Raw genomic sequence first — 17,898 nt, 5'->3', positions numbered from 1 at the left:
CTTAGCTCAGTGCTCTCAAACATCTGCGTCAGCTAAAGGAGCAAATTGTTGGTAACTTCGTTAAATGAAAAGCAACCCCTGAATATTGAGCATGTTTCAGGAAGCCGCAGGCGATATTCCTCGATGCATTTATTCAGGTTCTCAGATCTTACGCCCGTGTATTGTCTGTTCTTTTGTAAGAAGTAAACACATTTTTAGTAGAACGTCTCGGTGTGTTCATATTGATACGCGCTGAACGTCACGTGGTTGGTAATCTTGCTTCGTATATTGCAGCTCCCGTGTTCACTGTGGTTTTTCGTGGTTTTTGTCAGTTCTTCCAGACATATGGCGGAATAGTACCTGACATTATTCTAGTACCTTTTCGTTCCATGTCCTTTCCAATTCGCTGTTCGTCAGTCATCTCACCATTCGACGCGACACAGTCTCAGGTACTGATGACGTCGTTAAATAAACAACATAAATAAATAATTATTTCTCTTTGGATTGAAAGTGTGTTCACAAGAACCCGGCATCGAACCCTTTCCAATCTACGCCTTCCATCTCTGCTTCCGTAAGATATTTTTAATATTGTCTTCCCATCTACCCCTAGGTCTTCCGAGTGGCTTTTTCCCTTCATTCCACCGGAACAAATCGTAAATTAGGATAAACTTTTGCTTACGTAATTTATTTATTGTGTCTTCTTTTAAATATTTATCAATGCAGCTGTTTTACAGTGCCATACTTCGGCAAATTACAGTCGAGTAAGTCCGATTCTCTGAATTGGGTTCCTTTGTGTAACTTTGGTTCGACAGACTAACCAAAGTGACTGCAGATCGTTGAATAGCCTCGTCACGTTGTAAGCGAATGTGACGTGGTCTATATAAACAAGACACACAGACACCCATTATTATGATATACATCGTACAAGAACTGACGACTTAAAGTGGCCGCCATGTTGAATTGTCTTGTCTATTAGCTTCCCCCCCCCCTCCCATCTTCCCATGCTCCATTGCCCCCCTCAAGTTGACGTGATCCCCTGAGCCGACAGCCATACTGTCTGTTCGCATCAAGGCACAGCTCTTCAGACAGGATAATCGCCCCTATCGCCCGGGGCGAACGGGCGAACTGCGACCGCAGGGGGGCTTTAAACTTCAAAATAGATATAAATATATGAAAGAAAAATGTATGGGAGGGGTTAGCGAGTTGGGTCTTTTTTTGGTTTTTGTTTGAGAAGCTGCTATGACGAAGCGCAGGAATTAGCACAGCCACGATCCAAGTTTTCACCCAAAAATCGAGATGTTTGAATTGTCGAGATACGCGTAAAAGTCTAGGCCTACATGCTGAAATGTTATGCACCGTTTAAAGTTTAGAGGTGCCTGTATGTAACACATGCTTTTACGCCAACAGGATGTATTTGTGCATTTCGTATGAGTCTCGGTGTAAACAGCTGTTATTTCCCTAAATAGCATTAACCAGTTGATCGTCGTAATGGTGAAATGTTGTGTTTTCTTTTCGGTACGGACTAGATTATTAAATATTATTCGTATGAGCTTCGAGCTTCAAAGAGAAACAGGTTGTCAGATATCAGTGTTACGGAGGAACATACTGCCTCAATATTCAGATGTGATTGAGACATGTTCCCTCAAAATGTTAGGACCTACCCACAAGTCTTTACGGCGATACGACTCAAGAATTTCTTTTACGTTTTGCACTATGACGAAAGACGCTGTAAACTAAGCGTAAGTTTAGTAACAGCTTAATTAGGACTAAAGTACTTGACTAACGGAATTCATGAGAAATCATAACAGAAATGCCCTTATTTTTGATATACTCTTGTGTTAGGTAACTAGATACTCTGTTATCAAAAAACTATTTATTTGATACTGGAATATTATATTTTGTATTTGAAAATAAGTAGTCCAATGCGATGTTTATCTGCTGGTTGACTAAAGGAAAGTAGTGGACTACTTGGAAGAGAAACGCGTCCTACATTTCGAATTTGTTGCTGTTTATTTCAGAAATGAGGATGTGGGCCAATTACTTTGTACGTCCGATATTCTATGTGTTCATGACTTATACCACACTTATGACGCCACTTTTATAGTAACCTGTATTCTTCTGTACTAATGGCTTTCGGCTGGTGGAATTTTTGTGTAAAGAACGGCATTAATGGGGCCCTGGACAGGGACCGGTGGCGGGCTGTTGTGAATTCGGTAATGAACCTTCGGGTTTGATAAGAGCGACTGTCAGCTTCTTAATGAAGATTCTAATAATAGTAAATCTTTTTCTGCATCGATTGTGTCGCGCTGATGTTATTAAAATCGCGACTCGGAAATTCAGACCTCGGCAGTTCAAGAAAATATGTCGGAGATCACGAGGACGCTCAGACCTCCGCCGGCTGAAGTGATGAGACTGTACGCTAATTACAGGTAACACCCCCGGTTTGTAAGCCTGTCGCCCGTATTCAAAAGGATGTTATTAGAATAATTCTTGCGTGGTCTAATCTGAGCTTCATTCCCTTCGAGATGAGACTCCCCCCCTTCTCCTCTTGGTTGCGACGTTTAATTATCTGGTGCGAGCCGATTATCCGCGTTGACACCTCTGAAAGGCGACATCATCTGCAGCCCACTCCCCTCACAGCACCCCCGTCCCTTCCCCTCTAGCTGTCATACAGCGAGGTCGGTCTCTCTCAGAGTTCACTTCGTATAGAGCATGGCAAACATGTTTTCTGTCGCCCTGCTCCAGAGTGCACAGCCACAAACTCAGCTTCGTGTATGAATGGCCTTGAAGGGAACAGACACCTCGGATGACCTAGGTGTGCAAGGGAGGATAATATTAAAGCGGAGTTTCAGGAAATGGGGTTGTGGGTGTGGATTGAATTTATCTGGCTCAGAAGTGGGAGAGATGGCAGGCTGTTATGAACTCGGCAATAAACCTTCAGGTTTCAGAAGAGGCGAGGAATTTATCGAGTAGCTTCTCAAGAATGCCTGTAGTTCGTGCAGTTTGTGTAGTGTGAGGACACTGATGAATTCTGTCTTTTTTTTAAAAAAAAATTAAACAAAGAAACAAAATGAACTGACATTGCGTACACTGCGAATAAGTAACTTTACAGAAGGAGAAAGCAAGGCACGTTTTAGGATCTCAGTATTAACTATCTTTGAACGTAGACGTGAAGTTTTATCGGAGTTGAAGTTAAATTGGCGTGAACTGTCATGTCTGTTAGCTGTAACCTATAGAAATATGATTTTTAGCTCCCTTAATCATGCGCCGACTCTGACAGTCCTCTCCGCCATTGTAGGAAGTCGAGAGACTTGCACCGGAAGCTGCGCTGCTGCTGCTGCTCTGCGGAAGACATTTGAACGAAAAGTGCGCTGTGTTTTGTTCGCCGCGAAATGTTTATGACGTGCTGTTCGATTAGTTAGGTTAGGTTAGGTCAGGTTGAAACTGCGAATAGCTGTAATGATGTCTCACTCGAAGAATTACACCTTGTTCTTCAAACTGAATCAACTTGTTATAAATGAACTTTAAGAGCCACGGTGGTCTAGCGGTCAGAACGCTGGCCTCGGGTTCGATGCCCGGCGGTGCCCGAATTTATAACTTGTGTTGGGCAAGGCCGTGGTCTAGGCAACACGGAGTTTTCCTCCGGGGATTCCCCGGTTTCTCCGTGGCATCCCATTCACACACAGAAGAAGGCAATGGCAAACCACTTCTGGATCATCTGCCAAGAACGTATATGAACAGGTCCCAGTCCGAGAAAAGGATGGAAGGATCCTGTTCATACGGACCTGTCGTCAGACAGAACACTAATAATAATAATAAGATGAGGTGGTCTAGCGGTTAGGACGCTGGCCTTGTAATCCTGGGGTCTCGGGTTCGATTCCCGGTTATAACTTGTGTTGGGCAAGGCCGTGGTCTAGGCAACACGGAGTTTTCCTCCGGGGGCTTCCCCGGTTTCTCCGTGGCATCCCATTCACACACAGAAGAAGGCAATGGCAAACCACTTCTGGATCATCTGCCAAGAACGTATATGAACAGGTCCCAGTCCGAGAAAAGGATGGAAGGATCCTGTTCATATGGACCTGTCGTCAGACAGAACACTAAATAAATATAATAAATGAACTTTACACGGTTCTTACCCATATTGTTGTCATTATTTTATAAACAATGGCTGGTACTCACCTTGTTGTGAGGTTATCACAGCGGCGAGGTTGATGTTCTTCTGGCTTGTTGCGCCAAATGACTTCACTAAAGCCCTTTGAAACTCTGTGGTTGTATGTACCATTTGCTTTAGCATTCCGTAACTCCGAATTTTCCCCACGTAGAATTGGTTTCATATGATTTCCAGAATACGATTATTTCCTTAAACAGCATTAATCAATTGATCTTTGTAATGGAGACGCGTTGTGTTTTCTTTTAGGTACGAACTTAAAATTTAAGTATTACGTACTTAGGCGATCTTCGTGCTTCAAATGGGTAGTTATGGTTGCTTTTTCCAGGGGATATAACCAGAATTTTGACCTGCCGGCAGTGAATTTGTTAGAGTGATTCAGTCTTTATAATGTTCATTTATGTGGCGTACGAAAATGGTAAATACAAAATCCACCGCCTTCTCAGGTACCCAACAGTTATCATCGCTTCCCTTCTGAACTTGCGAGAGGAGGCAGTTCTTTAAACAGCATCTCATTCCTCCTCTTTGCAGTTGTCAGAGGTTTGTTTACATTATAAATTAGATTGCCAGCATAAAGATAGGATGTATCATTTTCGCAGGAGAACATGTTCAAAACGCGAAAGTTGATAGAGGATTTATTACCAGGGGTTTAAGGCTTATTAATGCACACAAAAATCGTTTGGGGCTTAGGTTACCTCTTTGCGATACAGCCTTTAGGGCCTGTGAGTTTAGATTCCGCCAAAGAAACGGTGCGTTGCTATTTATGTAAGGAAACAGAAAATTTATGCATTATGATTGATCATGTGTACAGGATTAATAAAAATGTTTTTTACCTGCAAATGAATGAGCGTACGAAATAAAATTTGCTTTCAAAAGATTCCTTATTCTTTCAGTAGCCTGTGAATTTATACAATTAACACATATCATCAAGAAATCGATCGTGGCCTACCTCAAATTTGTATCTCAGTATTTATTTTACCCGCGGGAAACCGACTACAGAATCTAACTTTGAACCGTCTGAAAATGAAGACGCATTGGTATCGGTGACAACTGAAGATGGGCTGTCCTCCGTGGAGTTATGCCTACGAACGTGCGTTTGCTGATAAACTGGAGCGTAACTGTCACTTTCTGGCCCCCGGCAGGAACTGCACAGCTCTCTGCCAAGAACTACAAGATTTTCGTGGTACGAGTCAACTGTCGCTTCATAGAAACAATGAAATCTACTTAAGTTTTTGTAAGAAGAGCTGAAAATGGTGTCAGTTTGAGAGATGGGTTTCGGTTTGTCACTGAATACACTGCATTTTAAATTCCTGTGGAAGTGACCAATAACTTATTTACGACGCTCGAGGATGTCATTTAGAGTAACTTATGTGTCAGACGGGTCAGCCTATTATACGGATATTTTAAATGGAAGTGTGTGCAATAAGCCAATATTTCTTCCCACGGAAACCTTTATAAGACTCGAGAGCTTTAATAACCGGAAATAGGCGAACTTGACTGATGGTGGCGGATATATTGGGGAGAAGGAAAAGATCTGTTTTCGAGACTCGGGTAGAAAGAGATAGGGGTCGTATTAGTGGGCAATTCCCACGTGAGACTGATTGATCAGTGTTCTGCACCCGGACAGCGCAGTACGATCGTCTGATAATTACACCATTATTCATGAAAGCGTCTTCTGTTGGGGAACGCGTTATTCCCCTCCCTAACAACTACGGCCTGTCGATGTCTGAATTGGCCTGCAGGCCTATGCTACCTACGCTCTCCTAGGTTCCTCCACAATCGCAGGTCGGGCGGGATGGCTGACGGACGAGTCTGGTGTCTGTAAGCCTATTAACGTAGAAGACTGCGCAGAAAGAGCGGGCTGCGGAGGGAAGGGGCAGGCGTCGACGTTAAATGCGAGCATAGCGCTATTCTGTGAAGGCGTTGAACCGTAGCGTCAGGTGCGCATGGTTCGCTGTTCCCAGCACCTGATACGAGCTTCGACGCTTCAATAGCATGATTAGCGCCGGAGCAACCCGCTCGTCGCCATGGCAACACGCCCCATCCATCCAGCCTCTCTCACACTTGAATGCACTGCCAATTGCCAGTGTCTGGCGACGTGGGCACTGCAGAAGTTGTCGCCGCAGATATTAGCATCGTCAGAACAGTAATCGTGGGTGGTTTGGTCATTCTGGCAATTGGGGGGTTATCGCTTTGCACGCACAGAAATAGGGTCCCTATCCAGCTGCACAGAAAAGCAGATTCATCCCTTCGTCTGTGCGACGTTTTAGGACCATACAACTCTAACAAAACAGAAAGTAATTTAATTGTCATGGGTCAGATGGAAATCTTTAAGACCATAAAACGCAATGCGAATCCGACCCTCATGTGCCTGACAATGCACTCAGTATGTTTCTAGAGGCGTTCGGAACAAACAGTTCTGTGTTCATAAACGAACGGTTTTGATGAAATTATGTTTGATCGTATGGCCCCAATTCACCGAGCCGGGAACTAATATAATAAATGCATTGCAAAGTGTGTCTATTTATCTATTATATATCTCTATAGCACACAGATTTCAAATTTTTTATGAGATCAAAATAATCTAATACTAATTCAGCGAAGTATTCATAATGCAATTGGCTCTCAATCTAGAGCCATACATTAATTATTAAAACCGGATCTTAGGTGAATAGAATTTGAGGCTGTCGGTTGGATTCATCTGGCTTAGGACAGGTGGCGGGCTCTTGTGTGCACGGTAATAAACTTTCCTGTTCCATAAAAAGGCTAAACCTTCGCAACAAGGTCTCTGCTTCATGGAGTTAGTTAATTAATGCACTAATTAAACTTATTGTTTACCTCATGCTTACAGAGCCATCGTTGTTGTACATTACAATGAGTTACAAATAGAGACTAATTATTACAGTAATTAGTTCTATAAAGACGCAAATTTAACATAAGTGGATGTAATTTCCGTTTGCATGTATTTTATTTTATATTTTTGAATTATATTTAATATTCCATTTACAGAAATGCATTTGTAACGTACTGGATTTCACCGGATGAATTTCAGCTCATCACTTTTAGATTTTTCTCGCGTGTCATCAGATGCATTATTAATAGATGTTATTGCAGGTCACTGCTGCCCTCTGACGCAGAGGTGGTACACAAGGAAGGGTTTTGTTGCTTTCAAGGCGGGCGAGGTTCGGATGTTGCGGGCTTCTCATGCACGAATGAAAAATAAAACTTATTTACAGCTGAAAAGTACAGTCACTTTGACATATCAAGGAATATGAACAAATGATGACAATTTTCTTAAGAACAAAATATAGTTTTAATTCAGTTGTAAATGTACCTTTTTAATATTATCGTCCATCATACAGGTTGTAACAGTTTCCTAAGAGACGGCTTGAAGTCAAAGCCAGAAGCATTCGGAATGGAATTCGCCTTCCTTGAAGTGCCTGAGATGACATGACACAGAATACAGTTTGAAGAAAGACTGAAGTGTTGAAGAGTCCAACTTGTAAGTACGTTTATTTCATTACCTACGCATTAAGATGTTGTTTTTAGTCGACTTTGCAGCTTTCTCTCTGAAGTACTTTGTTGCCTCTAGAGTTCATATTTGACTCGCCTGATAGTCCAGGAGGATTCTGTTAATTCGTTCGTTAACACCTGATATTCACTGTTCAAAGCGAAATTTCATGTACAGTTTTGAAAACTTAAAGACAGCAACGCCTTTTTGGCCTGATGAAATGTTTCAAAGAGTCGAATATTAATTTGGTTATTAAGAGCGTAATATCGCAAACCACGTCTAGGGATGCTGCTGGTTTTTTCGTTCCTAAAGCCACAAGCTCCTGATGTGAGCGGAGTCGTGTTCTGCTTACGCAGATAATAGATGTGTGTGTCCCGGGTTGTTTCTGCAGTGGAAAACTCGTCGTGAAAGAGGAGCAGGAGGTCGGAAATGAATATCCCACGTAAAGAACAGATATACGTTGTTTGTTGTTTCTGAGGCAATTTGTATGGTAGCAACAACACACTCTGTCCTCAGTACATAATGCTTGTACTTCATTAGACGCAGTCTGTTAAAGTTTTTGTCGGGGCGCGTGATTTTACGAAGTATCGTGGAGCTCCGTAATGAATTCGTATTTGCGTATCAGGATCACCGCGATTCATGGCAGGGAGATGAAGCAGTGATTTTTACAGGGATGTGGAGTTGGTACTAAAATCTCCAACTCCGACACCTTCATAAAAGCTCAATATATATTAATAAGGGTAAACCTACTAAAATGTTAAGTTGCACCATAAGAGATTTCATCACCACCACGTGAATCATCAGCCTACTTTTTAGACTTATAGCCCATATTTAAATATACGTCTAATGGTTATTTCAGATATCGGTTTATTTGTAGACAGTTTGTAGTCTTAAGGTGCAGGAGCCAAAGTTACAAAGCATTATTCCCACACCACGTGGCTCTACGCGTCGTTGAATCTCCCTAAGCGTTAGGCCACCGGCGGCTCACACGGTATAGAAATTGTTTCTTAAGATTTTATATCGAAGTCGGAGTCGATAAAAATGTACCGACTCCGACTCCTACGAAACAATTTCTGACCTGCGTATATCAAAGAGTGGGTATTCTTTGAAGCTTCTGTTTTTCAACTTTGTTATTCGGCATTTAGCTTTAAGCTTCTAGCATTCAGATCCATGTCAGTTAGTTGGAAACTTCAAATATATTACCCAACGCTGTCTCATTTATTCTCTTTCTCCTAAAAGGTCCTGTAGGATTTCACTGGTTTCGGGACGAAATGACAGCTGAAGATTTTCCATTACTTGAACGTGTTTATTACTAGATTTTTTTTAGTAAACACTTTTCGTTCACATCCAAAAATTCCTCTCGCATAATACTTATCTGAAAACACGAGTGTTCGTGACTCCGTTCTTGTGTACTTCCAGAATGTCTTTTCATTTGTACCCAGACTTATCTCAATTACGTAAAATTCTTCCTGTCGTATGAAACGTAAGCTATAGAACGTAAATAAACACGAAAAACTGTCTTTGTTACAGTCGGAAAATTACCTCCTACGCGTATATTAACTCAGGATATCCTGTTTTAATTTTTATTCTTTGTTTTAAGTTTTCGGCTGTAAACAGCCCTAACTACCTTCTGATCGCACGCAAACACACATACGTGAGAGAGATAGAGAGAGAACAGGACTGTAGTTTGCTTTGACATCTGCCAAATGTCTTCAGAAAAACCACCGTTCGACTTCTTGAAAACAAAAATCCTGCCCGATTTTAAACCCATCAGTTCCACTAACTTATCGCTCCCTGTGATTTCGTGTGTCCTTAAGGATAGTTTTTAAAAAGGCACGAACACCGGTCTTCCTGGTGAGATTTGAGGTTCTCACGGCGGTCAGGATTACGATATTGTTGCTCTGAGCTCTGACGCTAGCTTTGCAGTCTCGCTGAAGAGCCCGTACGCTCCTCTGGGCCGTTGGTATCTGCCTCTACACGGCCAGCGTCACAACCCAGAAGGACATCGTCGTCAGTCGATTCATTTCTCTGAGGCGGTGGACCGCGGACTTTACTTTGTGGTTGCACGCTGGTCGTGGCACAGACAAGGATTACTATGGCCCCTTAGATGTAAGCGGATTACGGAGGCTAAGACTTTCTATGTCGGTTAAACAGCGTCCGTGTGTAGTTCAGACAGATCGATTTAACTGTCTGTGACATATAGTGAGGACTTGCCAAGTTCAGAAAAGTACGTATTGGGTATGGCGAGCAAAAAATGGCTGTTTTATGACTGAGTCCTTCCTCAACGTCCTGTGTGATATTATGACGTTTATGAGATGTGAAGATCTCACGGCGGTGAAGATGTCGACGTTGGTCTTCTGGGTCGCAAGGCCGTGTGGACTTGTAGGTACATATCAGCGTTTCATTAGAACATACTACCTCCATCTTCATCTACACTGTTTTCTCCAAAACACTGATAAACGGCCTCACGATCCGGCAGCTGAATTCACAAAGCCGATCCTGAAAGTCCATAACTGTGTTTTAAGTAGCCAGCCAATGGATGCTGATCTCAGACGAATGGATTCTGTACACATAGCCATACCTTACATTTTGACCCATTTTAATATTATCCTCCCTTCTACGCTTTGGTCTCCCAAGTGGTCTCTTCTCTTCACGTCTTTCGACTAATTTATTTATTAGATTTACCATCTATGTCATGCGCCCTCGTTGATGCTACACTAACAATGCCGCTTGGTTAAACACCGTTGTATGGAGTTGTCTCCAGCCTCCTCCGCTCTCAGATGAAAATGTGCCCCTCAGAAATCTGCTGCCAAACATCCTAGACCTGTGTTATTTCATAATGTAAGAGACCGCGTTTCATACACATACAAAACAACAAGTAAAATTATACTTCAGTACTAAAGGGTTTTGACGACGGTAGATTACACTTAAAATTATTAATTGTCAGGACTTTTTCCATCGTCTGTTCTTTAAAACCACGACGTTTCGGAGGCTGGTTCTGTCTCCATCTTCAGGTGAGAGGTACCTACTCTGTAAAATTATACTTTACGTTCTCGGATATGACATTGGAATATAAGGTATTCTGAATGAAACAGTAGCAAATTCTCCTTGAATTTAACATTTTCGTAGTTTCTTTACTGCTGTTCTAAAACTATTTTAACTTTGACACATTTTCGAAAGATTTGTAACCTGTCAGCGTGTTTATATTTTATTATTATTTTGGCGCGCGTTCTGACTAGATAAGGACGTCTGATAAACTTGTGCATTGTGATCGCCACGATGCCCCTCTTGAGATAGCAGAACCCCGAGGCGAGAGTTGAAATCATGGCACCGGAGTGAACTTAACCCCGTGAAGTCTGGTAACAAACATCTCAACCACGGATTACACATTACATTTCATATACTTCTTTCGCGCTTCAATAGAATGAATAGAGATTTAGTGTTGTGAGACTTGAATAAATCACATGACTCATTGCACAAAGCGGATTACAAGTGAAAATCCCCGAAGTTCGGTCAGGACAGATTTTGGAAAGACGGCGTATCTATGCCTTCTTTAAAATGCAATAGCTGGGTTTTATGTACTGAAGTGAGTGGGAGTGAGCTGTTAACGTATAAGCGATTTGCAGGCATAACGGCGGAATTAGAACTTCTTCAATGGAAACCTTTCATTTCAAAGTGTTAACAAATACGTGTAGGAGGGATCGGTTCATAGTGGAAAAGCAAGGAACTGGTACAAGAATGTGCTTCACGGGGGAGCGGACGTACAGCTGCGTACATGGCGTACATTTAGTGACCACTTGGAACGCATCTCCGAAGTGCGAGGGTATATGAAAACAGCTGGGAATAAGGAGAGCGATCCTGGAGAAGTCTGGCAGTTGTTCTTGCTTTGATCAAGTGATACGAGGAAGTCTGAAGTCGGCCTTCCAGTTCCAAACACCCGTCACAGCTAACGTCTCCTTTTAGACCTGTTAACGTTAGCAGCATGAAACCAGAAATCGCTTTTAAGTATCTGTAATCTCCTTATCACCGCCACGGTGGGCTAGCGGCCAGAACACTAGCCTTGTAATCCTCGGGTCTCGGGTTCGATTCCCGGCGGTGCCCGAATTTATAACTTGTGTTGGGCAAGGCCGTGGTCTAGGCAACACGGAGTTTTTCTCCGGGGGCTTCCCCGGTTTCTCCGTGGCATCCCATTCACACACAGAAGAAGGCAATGGCAAACCACTTCTGGATCATCTGCCAAGAACGTATATGAACAGGTCCCAGTCCGAGAAAAGGATGGAAGGATCCTGTTCATATGGACCTGTCCTCAGACAGAACACTAAATAATAATAAGATGAGGTGGTCTAGCGGTTAGAACGCTGGCCTTGTAATCCTCGGGTCTCGGGTTCGATTCCCGGCGGTGCCCGAATTTATAACTTGTGTTGGGCAAGGCCGTGGTCTAGGCAACACGGAGTTTTCCTCCGTGGCATCCCAACAATTACTCCATTCACACACAGAAGAAGGCAATGGCAAACCACTTCTGGATCATCTGCCAAGAACGTATATGAACAGGTCCCAGTCCGAGAAAAGGATGGAAGGATCCTGTTCATATGGACCTGTCGTCAAGACAGAACACTAAATAATAATAAGATGAGGTGGTCTAGCGGTTAGAACGCTGGCCTTGTAATCCTGGGGTCTTGGGTTCGATTCCCGGTGGTGCCCGAATTTATAACTTGTGTTGGGCAAGGCCGTGGTCTAGGCAACACGGAGTTTTTCTCCGGGGGCTTCCCCGGTTTCTCCGTGGCATCCCATTCACACACAGAAGAAGGCAATGGCAAACCACTTCTGGATCATCTGCCAAGAACGTATATGAACAGGTCCCAGTCCGAGAAAAGGATGGAAGGATCCTGTTCATATGGACATGGCGTCAGACAGAACACTAAATAAATATAATCTCCTTATCGCATTCGAGAAGTCCTACGGTCGATTTGTGGTCTATAAGCAGGTTTCCCTGGCCTAGAACATTTTTTTCTCAACATTTTCAAGCGCAATTGATTTCCATAATGAGGACGTGTTGTGTTCTGTTTCTGGTGGAAACTGAATTTTTAAATTTTGCTTTAGATAAACTTTGATTTCAAAGATCAGAAAACTGGGATTTGTGATTATGTTTATATTGTGTATAGATATTTTTTTTCTCTGAATATTATCTTGGGTAGGGAATTATAACAACATTCAGACTCGCGAATTCCAATCCTCATGCCAGCAAATATTAGAAAGGATTTGAATAACGCGAAATTGTGAACTCAACTGAAAATCGAGTTGAGAGACCGAAATCAGCCGAACTGGATCAAGGGGTTGTCGTATCTCATGAATTCTGTTGTACGTAAGGTAAATAAGCTTCGTGATTGTAAGTGGAATTGATCTGTACTGTAGACGTACGAACCAAGAACTCTGTTCTTCCACATTAAAACACACCTTTTGTTACTCTTACGTGATATTTATATGTTTCCGGAAACGTTGGGCATAACAATTAAGGTGATATAATTATATTACATAATTCGCCCAAAAAAATCCTTTTATTTTTACAGCGTAGAGATAACTTATTTTAGGAACTGTCTGAAGTGTCAATAATTGAGATGTCCGTCTTCTGGGGTGTGGCGTCTCGTAGTATGGTAGACGTTTACCGACGTTTGAGAGGTCCTTGCTGCCTCCATCATCAGGTCGATGAGGCAGCAAGGACTGACTAGTGCTGATTGGTGTAGCTGAAGACGTCTGTGGCGGAATAAATTTTGTGTTATTTTAAGTTGCATTCTTAATTTTACTTCCCAGCTTTCTGTTTGCGATTAATACTTAACCTGGCGTTTCTTAGGACTGAATAAAACTGCGGTATCCTCAAATGTTCTCCTTCGCTGCTTGGATTTGAATCGTACAAGAAATCGAAATGTTTGCAAATACGTACATAAGGCGTGAACCTGTAACTGGGTAAATCTAGTTTGTATCAGCTCACAGCACATTTCCTTGTCAAGAACTTAACTCTAGCAATCAAGATTTCCTCTGGGCGGTTACTTCGGTGTGCCAGTTCCACCGACTTTGGCTATGCTCACGTCACACACGTGGAAAACGGAACAAGTCGGTACATATTACAAATTTTGTCCTCATTTGGAGCAAACGCGTGGCAGGATTAACAGCGCTTGTGTTTAGTTTCGCATTGTATGTAGTACGATCGGCTAGAAACGATGTTTGTGTTTTGCTAACACACCCTTCCTCCGGTGTCCGCATCAAACACTTAACATGATGAGGGCTGTATATAGCGTAATTCTCGTGGAGGTTTTGGAGTAATTTTGAGATGGTTGAGTTCCTCACAGGCACTTCCTTAATTAAATAAAACGAATTTGAAGTTATTAGACGTAGCAAAGTGTCAGGCTGATAACAGATTATAATATTTTTTGTGAAAAATGTTGGCTCGCTGACAGTAAGTAAAATACAGCGAGCGAGGCTTTTGATTTTAGTACACTACCTCACGGATTTTGATGGAATTTGGTATTGATGGTCCACATTAAATGATGCAGGGCAAATTAAATCCAGGTTCTTAAATTTATCGTATTGAAATTATTTAACGAAATAGGATGAATGGAAATTTGTTTCTGCACCTGGACTAAGTTTTGTGGTAAAAAAAATGTATGTGTATGATAATGAAGTATGACGACCATTAGGCATTAAAATGGCTAGAACGCATTTGGAAAATAATTTTTCTCCGTATGTAAAATATTCGCTCTCTTCTTCAGTAAAGCAATAGACGTCATTCGTTTGTATCATTTCTCCTTCCGCATGTAGAAAACTCAAATTCCACTCCGAAAGGAAAATCCATAAAGATAGCTCAAGATTTTTGGAAATGTAATTGAATAGGTTAGGTTACACGTTTCGTTCTGGAGAACACTCAGGTATACCTGAAGATGGTTTTCTTATGGCATGTTGCGCCGTGTAGAAATCGGCCCAGCTTACGAGAAGGTCCCAGACGACAGCTGTCTTCATACTCCTATCGAGAAAAACCTAAATATTTCTCAGATACTGAGTTGCTTTGTCCGTGATCGAAAGAAATGCGGGAGAACTCCTCTTTTCTGGAGTAAGAGCAGAGTGGTTGATTGGCTAGCTAAGTGACTAAATGGCTGAACGCCGAGCGTGGAGCCTCACACCCCAGACTCTAATCCGAATGCTGCTTCAAGGGATGGGACACTCGTCAATCGAATTCCGAGTACATCAAAGCTTATTTCATTTGTGGATTTCCTCAGCGGGAGAAGATGGGATGTGTGACGTGTATTCTGTATACCCACAAATTATCGAAATGTCAGACGCCCGGAATAACTTTACGCCGACAAATAACCAATCACGTGATTAATGAACAATGTCGTCCCCAAAAATTCGTCTGAAATTAATTATTACAAACGGACGTAATCTGCAGCTGGTTCTATTTGTCTGTACGAAGAATCTTGGCTTTCGCTTACAGTATTGCACTGTCCTGCCAGATTCTTTTAAGTCTTGAATGGCCATACCGTAATACAGGCGGTTAGTCGCCGGCTTCACATGGAGGAGGCCTGGGTTCGGTCCCAGGCCAGTCCTTGTGGAATTTTTGGTGGACAAAGTGGAAATTATCTTCTCACGAGTTCTTCGTTCTTACCTGTCAGTATTGTTACATCGATGTTTCATATTTATTCGTGCATTATCTGGGGGGATGGACAAACCACAGTAGTTCCAGAGACACGTGGTTTTACCCCGTCATAACAATAAATAAATATCTCGGATGTTGCGTATCTACTTGGTTTCAGGTGCCTGTAGGGAAGTTTGCATGTAAGGGGCAAAAATACGACGAGAGTGGACGCAGTTTCCCACAAATTAGTGTTCGTGGGGAGTGTCTGCTGCAGAGGGGAGAGGGAGGGGTAGTTGAACTCGAAAACAGGTAGCAGCGCTGTTTGGGGCAGGTTCAGCGGCTGCACTTGTTCCCCACGAATTCGTTTGTTTGTTCGCAGAGGGACCGACAAAGAATTACCGTTCACTAAGCTGACAGATTCTTTACTGCGCACTGATAAGGTCAGCAACGTGGACTTCCGGGAGATTACCATCCCCTACGAGACTATTGCCTTAAGTTTGTCTATTGTCATGTGGGCCTGTAATACGTAATAACGAAACTGGGGAATTTTGTTGCGCTATTAAACAGGCCAGTTACTAGTTCTCAAGCAGATTCAGATGTTCGGAATCGAGATGTGGCCAGACAGAGGACAAAATCTGAATTGATCTGCACATGACGTCATTCTTGATCACATGTGCTAATTTTGATTAACCAATATGTTTGTGAACGCTTAATGAAGTAATTGACGTCGAGTTGTGGAACTCATTTTTTTATATTTATCCAAGTGGGATGAAAACTCACTTATGCAGTGTTTGCGATAAGCTAGAGCAAGTATTTGTGTTCTTATGTAAAGTGGCCTTTAAAAAAATGTCCTATCTAAATGAAAACTGAAATAATTTAACTTTTCTTTTATGAAATTCTCCAGTATTAAATGTAATAAAAATTGAATTATTCGTTGTCAAGTTGATTCATGCGTGTGGTTGAAGATGATCACACCCGACGTCACATCAGCTGCATATGAACACGACCTATTTATTCCCACCACAATTATGAACGGAGAAGTGGAGCAGTGGAAGCTTTTCTGTAGGGTTCAATGTTGTGTAGGCCTGTTGTATGAGCTCCTGAGTCTTTAACGTAGCATGGGATAATCATATGGAGTACAATACATAATGGAGAAGGAGGTTATGAAATATCGTAAGACACTAATATTGCATTCAAATTGAGGGACAACGGAAGACTAGATATGAAACACGATTTCCGTTCTACAGTTGTACTCAAAATAAGAGTGATCACTCGACATTTATACGTATCTCTTGGTTGGTACGGTAATTTCCAGTATTAAATAAGTTTACTAGAACCCAGAAACTTATATTTCCATAAACATCTCGATTACTCTACGATTGCAGTACATTCTCTACAAAAAGTATGATAACTTAAACATTAACAGACTACTCTGTTGTTTATAGTTTAAATGCGTCATGTTTGTGTTTTATAATTAAAATATATAATATAATTCAGGTCTATACACAAACTTGTAAGGCTGTAAGGCGCAGTATTGTAACATCGTAGTAACGATGAATAGCGCAAATTTTAAATTTTAACATCTGTAAGTAAAGTTTGTGTATAGACCTGAATTATATTATATATTTTAATTACTCTGTTGTTGTTATTAAATCGAAGAGGTGATTTTGAAACTCGGAGAAATCACAGAACTGTAAACAGAGCCAGGGTTGCTGAACCGACTGTCAAGAATTGATTCACCGCAGAGGCTATGTGATTTCCCTCTTAAACGCTTCCAACATCAATTCTCGTAGGCGTTTCGAGTGACCTCTCTTCAGGATTTTCAACCACAATTTTATACGTATTTCTCGTTAATTATGTTACAGTTCAGTATTGCGGCGTTAAAATATTCGCATGTAAGACTTAAACTCCGATATAAGCTTCTGTAAATTCTACGTGGAGCTTATTCCTAGCGCAAGGTTTGTCTCGCTACAGACTGACAGATGGTGAAAGGAAGAAAAATTAAAGTTTACTTTAATTTTACTTCGTATATTCGCTCATACCGTAAATTCGTGCGTCATTCTGGAAATGGAGACTCCAGTTTAAACAACGAGGTCTGTCTAAACAAACCCAAACTCACTGGTCGTTGAGTTACATCACGTGTGATGTCAACATGACTCCTCTCCAGTACGAAGCCACATTTATTAATAGTGTGGACTCCAACAGCGAATTGAAGCTGTCGGAGTAACGATTGCACATTTGTCTTGTATTTTGTATCTTCAGTAGCAGGAATTTAAGAGTTTGAGTTGTGTAGGACCGCGTTTGTAAGGGAACTAGACCTAATAACTAATTTAAATTTAGGGGAGAATGCAGGGCTTCAGTGCCTATTGGTGTACGATATTCAACTTCGACATGTCTGTCTGCTCCTATGTCCCACATAAGAATACGATAACAGATGAACGAATTTTTGTGAGACTTGTGGAATGTGACGCCGTGTAGACTCGTATGAGGTAACCGAGCTATGATGCGAAAGCCGGATCTTAAATAAATTGTCCTATTATCAAGGTGAATTTTCAAGAGTTTAAATTGCTTTGGAAAAGCTACGGATGAAAATCTCTGCATAGGACGATAGGATAA

The 17,898-nt window shown here is 41.8% G+C and overlaps 1 protein-coding gene across 7 annotated transcripts in view; it reads left to right on the top strand.

Annotated features, from left to right (window-relative positions):
- Window positions 1-17,898, top strand: part of LOC110833211 (dual serine/threonine and tyrosine protein kinase) — a 101,027-nt gene that overhangs the window by 19,314 nt on the left and 63,815 nt on the right. For 6 of the 7 annotated variants that reach the window (XM_087355933.1, XM_087355931.1, XM_087355929.1 and 3 more), the window contains exon 4: window positions 7,510-7,649. The gene's annotated coding sequence lies outside the window, so the exon portion shown is untranslated. Of the gene's footprint in view, window positions 1-7,509; window positions 7,654-17,898 lie in introns of all 7 variants that reach the window. The other variant, XM_087355930.1, reaches the window with a different exon arrangement.

The sequence above is a fragment of the Zootermopsis nevadensis genome, unplaced genomic scaffold (assembly GCF_977971745.1).
Source record: "Zootermopsis nevadensis isolate Lab colony 2312 unplaced genomic scaffold, Znev_1.0 Znev_ptg000025l, whole genome shotgun sequence".
Classification (NCBI taxonomy): domain Eukaryota; kingdom Metazoa; phylum Arthropoda; class Insecta; order Blattodea; family Termopsidae; genus Zootermopsis; species Zootermopsis nevadensis.
The sequence above is the reverse complement of the archived record's forward strand: the minus strand, read 5'-3'. Positions and strand labels throughout refer to the sequence as shown.